Below are 8,453 nucleotides of genomic sequence, written 5' to 3'. Positions count from 1 at the left end.
GACACCCCGGCCCGGCCCCGGATTGGCCCGGCCGGCGGCGTTGCGTCAGACGGGGTGTGGTCGTCGCCGGCACCGCCTGCGGCTGGGCGCGCTGCTGCCGCAGGGTGGAGCTCCGCGCTCTCGGCCGCGCCCCGCGCCGCTTCCCGGGGACGAGCCGCGCAGGATGCGCGGAGACCGGAGCGCGAGCGGCGCGTCGTGGCCCTGGCGGCGGCCGAGCGGCCGCGCTTATGTGCTTGTGCCGCGCGGGGCGGTCGGGCCGAGACGGCGACTGGGCCGACAGACGCGCACAGCTGCTGCCCCGCGCGGCCGGGCTGAAGCCGCCGCAATAGCCCCTCCATGTCACGGCGTAGGAAGCTTCCCGCCGCGGCGGCTGCGGGCGGCATGAGCCGCCGCGCGGGACCTCCGCAGCCCTGGCTCGCTCACGCGGGCCGACCCCCCAGCCGGGGCCGCGCGCCCTGCGCCGTGCGACCGCCTGGCGGAGCGCTTCCCGGGCAGGCGGGGGCCACCTTGCGGGCGGGAGCGTGGCCCGGCCCCGGTTGGGGACAGTGGTCCCGGGGTCGAACACGTGAGGTAGCAGCGTGGGCACATGCGGTGTGACCCGGCTGGAAAACCAGCTGGACTTCCTGCCTGGGAGCTCCCTTCCGGGAAGGGCGCCTCACCTCTGCCAGGCACGAGGGCGCTTCCTGCGGCTGTGCGGGTGCGTCCGGGGGAAAGGAGACCAGCCAGGCTGCGCTTGCGCTCCGGGAGTGCCCAGCTGCCCGCACGGCCCCCTGAGGCCTTCAGCCTGCATGTCGTATTGACGCTTGTTTGGCCCTGACATGGGGGGGCGCAGCCAGCCGCCTTTGCACACCTCTCCTGAGCTGCGCCGAGTGCGAGCTGGAGCAGCTCCGAATCCGGGGCAGCGTCAGAAGTGGGTAAACACAAAGCCTCTCGGGCTTTGAGTCAAGAGTTGGTTTAGTCTGTCTGAGGTGATCTAATTGTCAAAGCTGTTCAGTTCTTTTCCATTCGTAGCTAGTCAGGGTGAGAAGAACAGAAAAAGACTTTTGAGGCTGAATACTGAAAAGCAAACCAAGTCAAAACATGTGAGGGCTTCTATTTGTGCTGAATTTGACACTAGTTAGTGAACCAAGGTGCAAAAATGTCCTTTTGTTCCACCCCTCCTCGAGCCCCTTGCTGTTGCCCCAGACAAACCGCACAAGCTCAATGTTCTTGATTCTAATCTTGTCAACGGCTTCTAGCTTTGCTACTGAATTCAGCAACTGAGTGAATTGAGGACTCAAATTTCCACCCACCTCTGTGTGTGAAGTCTAATAACTGTACGAGGATGTTGCAAGGCCGTGAAAACATCAGAAGAAAGATCAGCAAGATCTCAGCCCTGAATTGACAGTTGCCCACTCCAAACAGGTTGTATTGTGGGAGCTCAGGTTTAATTCAGACTTGCACCATTTTGCCTAAACTCTCTAGCTCCACATTCCTTCCTTAAATGTGGTTTTTCAAGCAACTGGTTTCGAAATACAAACTCTGCGGTGTAAGTAGGGTTATCATCAGAGACGCGTCGTTAGCTGCGTGGGCCTGAAGTCGGGCAGAAGAGGAGACGGCAGCCAGAGAGCCTTTCCTTGGCTTCTGGTCGGCACCTCTCCATCTGTCAATTCAGGAGAGCTTTTGGCATAACTGTGCCTCCAATGCACGTGCCCGGGCAAGTGTGCGTGTGCCAGCAGTGGCAGGAGCGCAGGTGCAGCTGATAACTCTTGCCACTGCCCTGCTCAGAGGCCGTTTATACAATGTGGTGTGGAGAGCATTGGCTCCCCTGGAAACCGGCCTTATTGGCTGTGTTCCAGGTGGCTGGCTTACCAAAAGGAAACTGTGGTTTGTTTAACAAAGGTTAGTTTGTGTAATGTCAGGGGCAGAGAAGGGAGTGGACAAGTGACATTTGAACTGCCTGAGAGGAGGAAAGAAGGGGAAGGGAAAGAAGAGAAAAATGGGTAGTGTGGAAACAGACTGTGGGGAAAAAGAGCATGGAGGACTGGTAGTCTCATAACCCAACCAAGTTCAACGGCACAGTCAGAAAGAGCTTGTTTGTCCCGCTGGTGTCTGAGATCATATGGAAAGGGGCACAGGCCTCTTAGCTCAAAGGCATGTGCATCACCAGGTCTGTTTGAATTGTCCAGGGGGTAGAGAAGGAGTTTCTTTGCCATTATTCTGGCTGGGGGAGAGGTTGTTTCAGGCCTTTAAGGTTCATTTTCTTTGTTTTCATTTTAATCTCTTCAGAGGTTCAGTTGTTTTGTTTCTGGTCTCCCAGCATTTTTAAATTGTACAGCTGCCAAAACATTGTGTCCTGGAGCTGGGGTGGTAATACAGTTACTACTTTGACTGCGATTAGATTTGTATTGGTATTAGAGATTAATAGTACTGGGAAAAATAAAGAATGGTATTGACAGACCCTGGGAAAGCTTTGGCCATCTTTGTCTTGCAACACTTGTGGGTATGGCTGTCACCCTGCCAGTGCACCGAACTCCTGCGAGCAGAATCCTGTTCGTCTAGTTTTAAGGAGTTTACAAAGCTCTTGTCAGCTCATCACCGTACATAAATTGTTCACATTGGGCAATAAAGATTTACTGGCAGTTGACACAATTCACAGAACATCTCTCTTCAAGCATACATTGAAAGGGAAAACAAAAACAAATGGGTCACCAGATCACACCAGCAGTCCATCCATTCCAGTATCCTGTCTTCAGAGAAGGCAAGAACCAGATATCTCAGAGGAGAACTCAGGAGGCCTTTCAGTGGAACGTAATGGAAAATCATGCTAAATTGGTTGCATTTTAATTTCCTTGAATGTCCCCTTTTTATATTAGGAAAAAGGGGCAATAGGAGTACCTCATTTGCCCTTTTGATACTATTCATTATTCTGTATACTTTAATGCCTCCTTGCTCATCTTTTCACTAAACTAAACTCATAATCATATCAAATGGTGTCCAGAGGAATTTATCCCTTTTATTTTCATCATGCTTTCCTGAACTTCTGTTTCTGCTACATCTTGTTTAACATGCAGGAAACCAGAAGCACTGGTAAACACAGTCCTGAAAGCTTGCTCCCCTTCTGGGTGCTGGCCCCGATCCAGGGGAGTGCTCAAGTACTTAATATAAAGCATGTGAGACAGCTCATCTTGCTGGCTCAACCTAAGTTGAGGACACCCCACTGAACTGCATCATGAATCTATAGCATTGCCACTATTATTTTCCACCCCTTTCTCGATGCATCCTAACATTTTGCTTCATTTGCCATGGTAGGCTATGTCCAGGCAAGTGTGGATGTTTGGTTCCCCAGGGAAAACTAGCAGCAGGACGCCTAGTGCCATTGCTGGTTGTTCCCAGGGAACACCTGTGCCACATGCCCCCTGGTGTGCAGCAGGTTACCCCGGGTGGGGCAGGGGAGGCTGGGGCCAGCCCAGTGGCTGGCCCTAGCAGTCTTACTTGGGGGCTGGGGAAGCTGCAGTTACATCGCTCCTACAGCTTGGACCCTGGCCGGCTTCTGGAGCAGAGCTCTGGCCGGCCAGGCTCCGGTGTTGGGCGGCATGTGCTGTCGCCATGTGCACTGCCCTGCTTTTTTCCTGCACGGGATTTTTGATCCCTGAATGTCCAGGGGTCAAAAAAACCCCTTCCATACTGCAAGGTAGCAGTGCAGGAAATGCTTGGATGGGTCTGTGGCACCTCATACTGCATGGCCACTCTCATTTGGATGCAGCTGTAAGGCCCATTCACCTACTTGTGCTAGGTCCTCTGAAATTTGTCGATCTTTACTAATTAGTATTTTATGTCCTTGCAGATTTTGCCACCTCTCCTCTTTTTCCAGATAATTGGTAAATATGTTAGACAAGTTGTAGAATTAAACTTTGGAGGAAGTGTGTGTTGATGTTTTGCCCTGCAGAAAGTAGATCCCATCGGTCCTGGAATGCAGATTATAAAGACAGGGACAGCCCATTTAAAACTGAAATTTCAGTCTTACGTGTTAAAGAAGTTGACGGATATTCTCTCGCTCTGCTAGTCTTTTCCTGAAAGAGGCTTTGTACTCTGTAAGGTTGCAAACTGAACTCCCCCTGTATTCAGTGAGCAGAACATGCTATTCCTTGGACATTCAAGGATGTCAAGCTGCCTACAGACATACAAGGTAGAGGGACATAGCTCCCAATACTCCTATGCCACCAATTCAAAAATATATTTGTATGAATGAAATAGGTGTGGTCCAGAGATAGTGTTTATGCTACTTCAGTCTGATATGGGAGCTTACCAGAACGCATTGCAAACATTTGCCATGTAAACAGATCTGTGTGCTAAATGGTTGGATTTCCTTGTCAGAGTTTATTCTGTACCACTAGAGAACAAAGGTGGATCTGTGAAGAGACATGCACATGTACGATTTGGGGCTTGCTAGGACTGCTTATTTGCATGGTCCAGTTCCTTAGGACCATTTACAAATATGGTTAAGTTCCCATGTAAATGACAGAGTGGAACTGCATTGTAATCAGATGTGGTATGGGGGCAAGGCAGGGGTTGCCATACTACGGCACATGTGCCTCAAGGGGCATGGACAGTCTCTGTGTGGGGTCTGTGGCAGATCAGGAAGGAGATGGTAAGCACAGGAACAAAACGGGCAGGAAGCAGAAAGCACAAGCAGATCAGGCAGAAGGACAGGGCAGGGAGAAGAAAGTAGAGCAGCAGATTGGGCAGAGGAAAGGGAGCAGAGCAGCATTTCAGGCTAATTTGTGGTACCCCTGCCGAAGAGGTTGGCCCCCACTGGTATAGAGCAACTTCAGCAGAGAGTAGAATGATCTTCTGAGAGACAGTCTTCCCACCTCTCTGTAACCAATGTAAGTAATGACATTTGAATTCAAACGGGTAGAAAATTATAGGCAAAAATGTCTCTTGGAGCCAGCGTATGGCAACTGCTCTCAGCAGTTGGAAGAGATCACACTGTGTTGCGTTCGGCAAAATAGTGTACGTCAAGCTGCCATCACTTACTTGAAGGGACTTTGTCTTTATCCAGACCAGTTTAGGGGACATTGGAGAGTCTAAGTCGAATGCGACTCAGTCCCAGGGAGTTTTCAGTCTGTATCCTGGCTTTCAGTCAACTGCTTAGCAGGTTGGACCAGTTCTTTTGGGAGAACAGCCAATTTTTGCAATCCCAGGTGCCCAGAAATCTTTGTTCCAGTACATTTCCCTGTTTACATATCCTGGTACAGAGCAGGAACCTTTTATTGGGAAATGATATGGCAGATAAATATGTGTGCCTAGGAAGGCTTGGTGACCTACCTCCCATTGGCAACAGCCAGTGTTTTCCTGGGACAATGCCAGGTTGTGCTTCTAAATGTCTCCACTCACTTTCCGTACTTTGGAAAGCTCTCTTTCTAGGTAGAGCACCAGACAGGCCCGAGTGACAGGATGTATTTTTCTAAAACCCCACTTACATTCCTCCATATGTGCATTCTCTGAACCAGACTGAATCTGAGGAAATAGCAAGGGAGATTTCACTGCAAATTATCACCTTGCAAACAATAGTGCAGAAAAGCCAAGAACTCAGGGAGTGTCAGCAGGGAAATCTCGGCCTCGTGCCGGATGTCATTGTGCTGAAAGCGCACTCTGAGGAACGCAGGGAAAGTGAGTCGGTGCGCTCAAGGAGGTACAAAATTATGATGCATCGCTTGTGATGGCTTCATTCCAGTCGCTGTTAAGTTTCAGCTGCACACGGTCTTGGTGACACATTGTAGAAACGGGCACGCAGAGCTGCAGCTCGCCTACCCTAATTACACAAAGCAGGAGCCAGGGCTGGGGGGAGGAGACGTGTTTAGCTCTCTGACTGGAGCCTCAGATAGTGAGGAACGCTTGCCAGAGACAGGTCCACGACAAGGTTCCCATTTGCATCAGTATTCTGGGAAGAGGACCCCAGCGCCTGTTGACTTTAAAAAGATCAAATCCGGCTCTTGGTCTGTTCTGATTTTGCTCTGGTCACCATGTGATAACATCAGAGACAATCCTAGTGAAAACAAGGTAGTTTGTTCTTTTAAGTCAAGGGAATAGACTGAGGTAAACCCTAGACTCCACCATAGTCTTTTCCTGGACTTGCAACCACAGCTGAAAGCTACAGTTCCCCTTGTGTCCGCTGGTACGTCAGTCCGTGTTACTGCCATGTGCGAGCTACAGCCAGCTCTGGGCTTGAGCACTCCCGTCCCCTCGGGAAGTGCTAGCAGAGCACTGCTATTCTAGTCAGAGTTTCTCTTCTGTTATAATATAGCACCTCTTTTACTGTAAAAATGAAATAGTTTGGAAAGTAGTGAAATAGTTTAGTTACTAACTTTTTATTAAATATAAATGAACTGATCAAACTGTTTTTTCTTACATACAGTAGAAGACAGGGTGACAAGTACAACGAGTAAGAGAAACCTGAATTGAATGTATGGGCAAATTTCATATACTGCACATACTGATTTTTTTAAGGGCCAATTCTCATCATTATTTGTGCCTTCCTTATGTGATAAGCTTTCCATTTCTCTTCGTTCTTTTATTTCAGTTTTGATAGATAACTTATTTTTATCATCAAAGTGGTAAAATATATTTATTAGCTATAGCCAAAAAACCCAGGTGTCTCTCTTTTTTTTTAATTCTGAAATCAGAACATTTTCATAATGTAGAGTAATGAACAATTGGGGGATCAGATCCTTGGAAACACTCTTGTATCACTTGTCTAACATGAGGCTAGCACCTTATTCACATATTTTAATCCAATGTAGCACCACGTACAGTTGTCTGCATCATGATTACGATCTGTATATAATGGCAATATTCTTAGAACAGCTGACATACAATGTGTGTCCTTTGACTGGACATTTTAGACCCTTTCCCACCCTCCATATTTTGCTGTTTTAGATAGGGAGCTCTTAGAAGCCTTCGTCTAAGGTCTTCCTTCAGGTGATCTCAGCAAGTAGCACGTTATGGGAGCTACTGGAACACAAATAGTAACAGTGCTAACTTCAGTTTCAATTTTGTACTGGACAAGTATCTTGGGGTTGACCCTACAAAGACCACACTGGCTTTAACTTGGGACCACACCTATATTTGCTTGTGCAAATGATCCCATTGCCTTTAAAGAAGTTACTTGCAGAAAAAAAGAAGCACTGATCCTGCCAACGGCTTGTTTTCCAGTGCAGATTTGAATCAGTAGGCTTCAGCTCAGATGCCGGGTCTCCCTTACAAACTCAGCAGCACGATTAGAGTCCAAGTTACTCAGAAGTTTAGTATTTGCTGACCTGTGTCCTAAATTCAGGTATGTTTGTAAAGAGGGGCCTGGCGAGTGGGAGTGAGTGGAGAAAAGTCTGGCAAATGACAAGTTGGATGGTATGGTAAAGTTCTCCGCAGAATGTGTAAAAGGGCAGATATGTGGAGTGCATGCACCAGTGCCTGTGTACATGGCTGCACAGTCACTGGGTGCTGCCTGCACAATGGATGTGTGCACATTGTGTTTGGTTTGCCTTTGTGTGGAGCTGTATGTTCACACACACATCTTGTTTCTCCTTTCATAGGTTGTACATGTTAATGAAACAGCATCTGCCTGCAAGAACTAGGGTTTCATACATTTATTTATTGCCCTGTTTTCTCTTCCTTCCTTGGCAAGAGGTCCAGTTGTGCCTGTGATATAGGTGTGGGCCCTACCAATTGCATCACGCTTGTGTACCTTGGAGCTCACACTCCAGACACAAGTTAGATACACATTGGTATCTTTTAAAACTTAGTTTATATTTCTGACATGCCATAACACAAGCATTCTGCTGTGCCCCTTATGCTACACAAAGTGTCTCATCTAATATGTTCCAGGGGGGTGAGTTGTAGCCATGTTGGTCTAAGGACATAGGCAGACAAGGTTCTTTGGGTAAATCTGATATCTTTTATTAGACTGATTCAAATAGTTGGAAAAATTCTTCTTAGCAAGCTTTTGGGCACAGACACCCTTCATCAGACTGAGGCAGCTGAGGAAGTGTCACATAATATGTCACATAATATGACATACTGTCATACAAAGTGGGTGTGAAATGCTCCCAGCTCAGAACGTTAGCATCTTGCATAGGTTTAAAGCAAAGGAGCCCTAACAGCTATACTTACCTCCAAAATTACTGTAGAAACAGTTTGTGAGAAATTCATAATAGATCATAGAGCTGCAGGGTTGGGAGGGATCTCAAGGATCATAGAGTTAAACTATATGAATACTGAAGCGATCAGAGCTAAACAACCTTTACTGTTGATATGACTGATGAATGTTATCACTATATTTGTTTTTTTACTGTGTCAATTGTGGACATACGCATAACATTTTTATAGGTTTATGATATGATTTATTACCATATTTGTTTCATAGTTTCATAGTTTCTAGAGTCGGAAGGGACCTGAGCAGATCATCTAGTCCG

The sequence above is a fragment of the Crocodylus porosus genome, unplaced genomic scaffold, assembly GCF_001723895.1.
Source record: "Crocodylus porosus isolate Cpor-Errol unplaced genomic scaffold, CroPor_comp1, whole genome shotgun sequence".
NCBI classification, from domain to species: Eukaryota; Metazoa; Chordata; order Crocodylia; family Crocodylidae; genus Crocodylus; species Crocodylus porosus.
Note: the sequence above shows the minus strand (reverse complement) of the source record.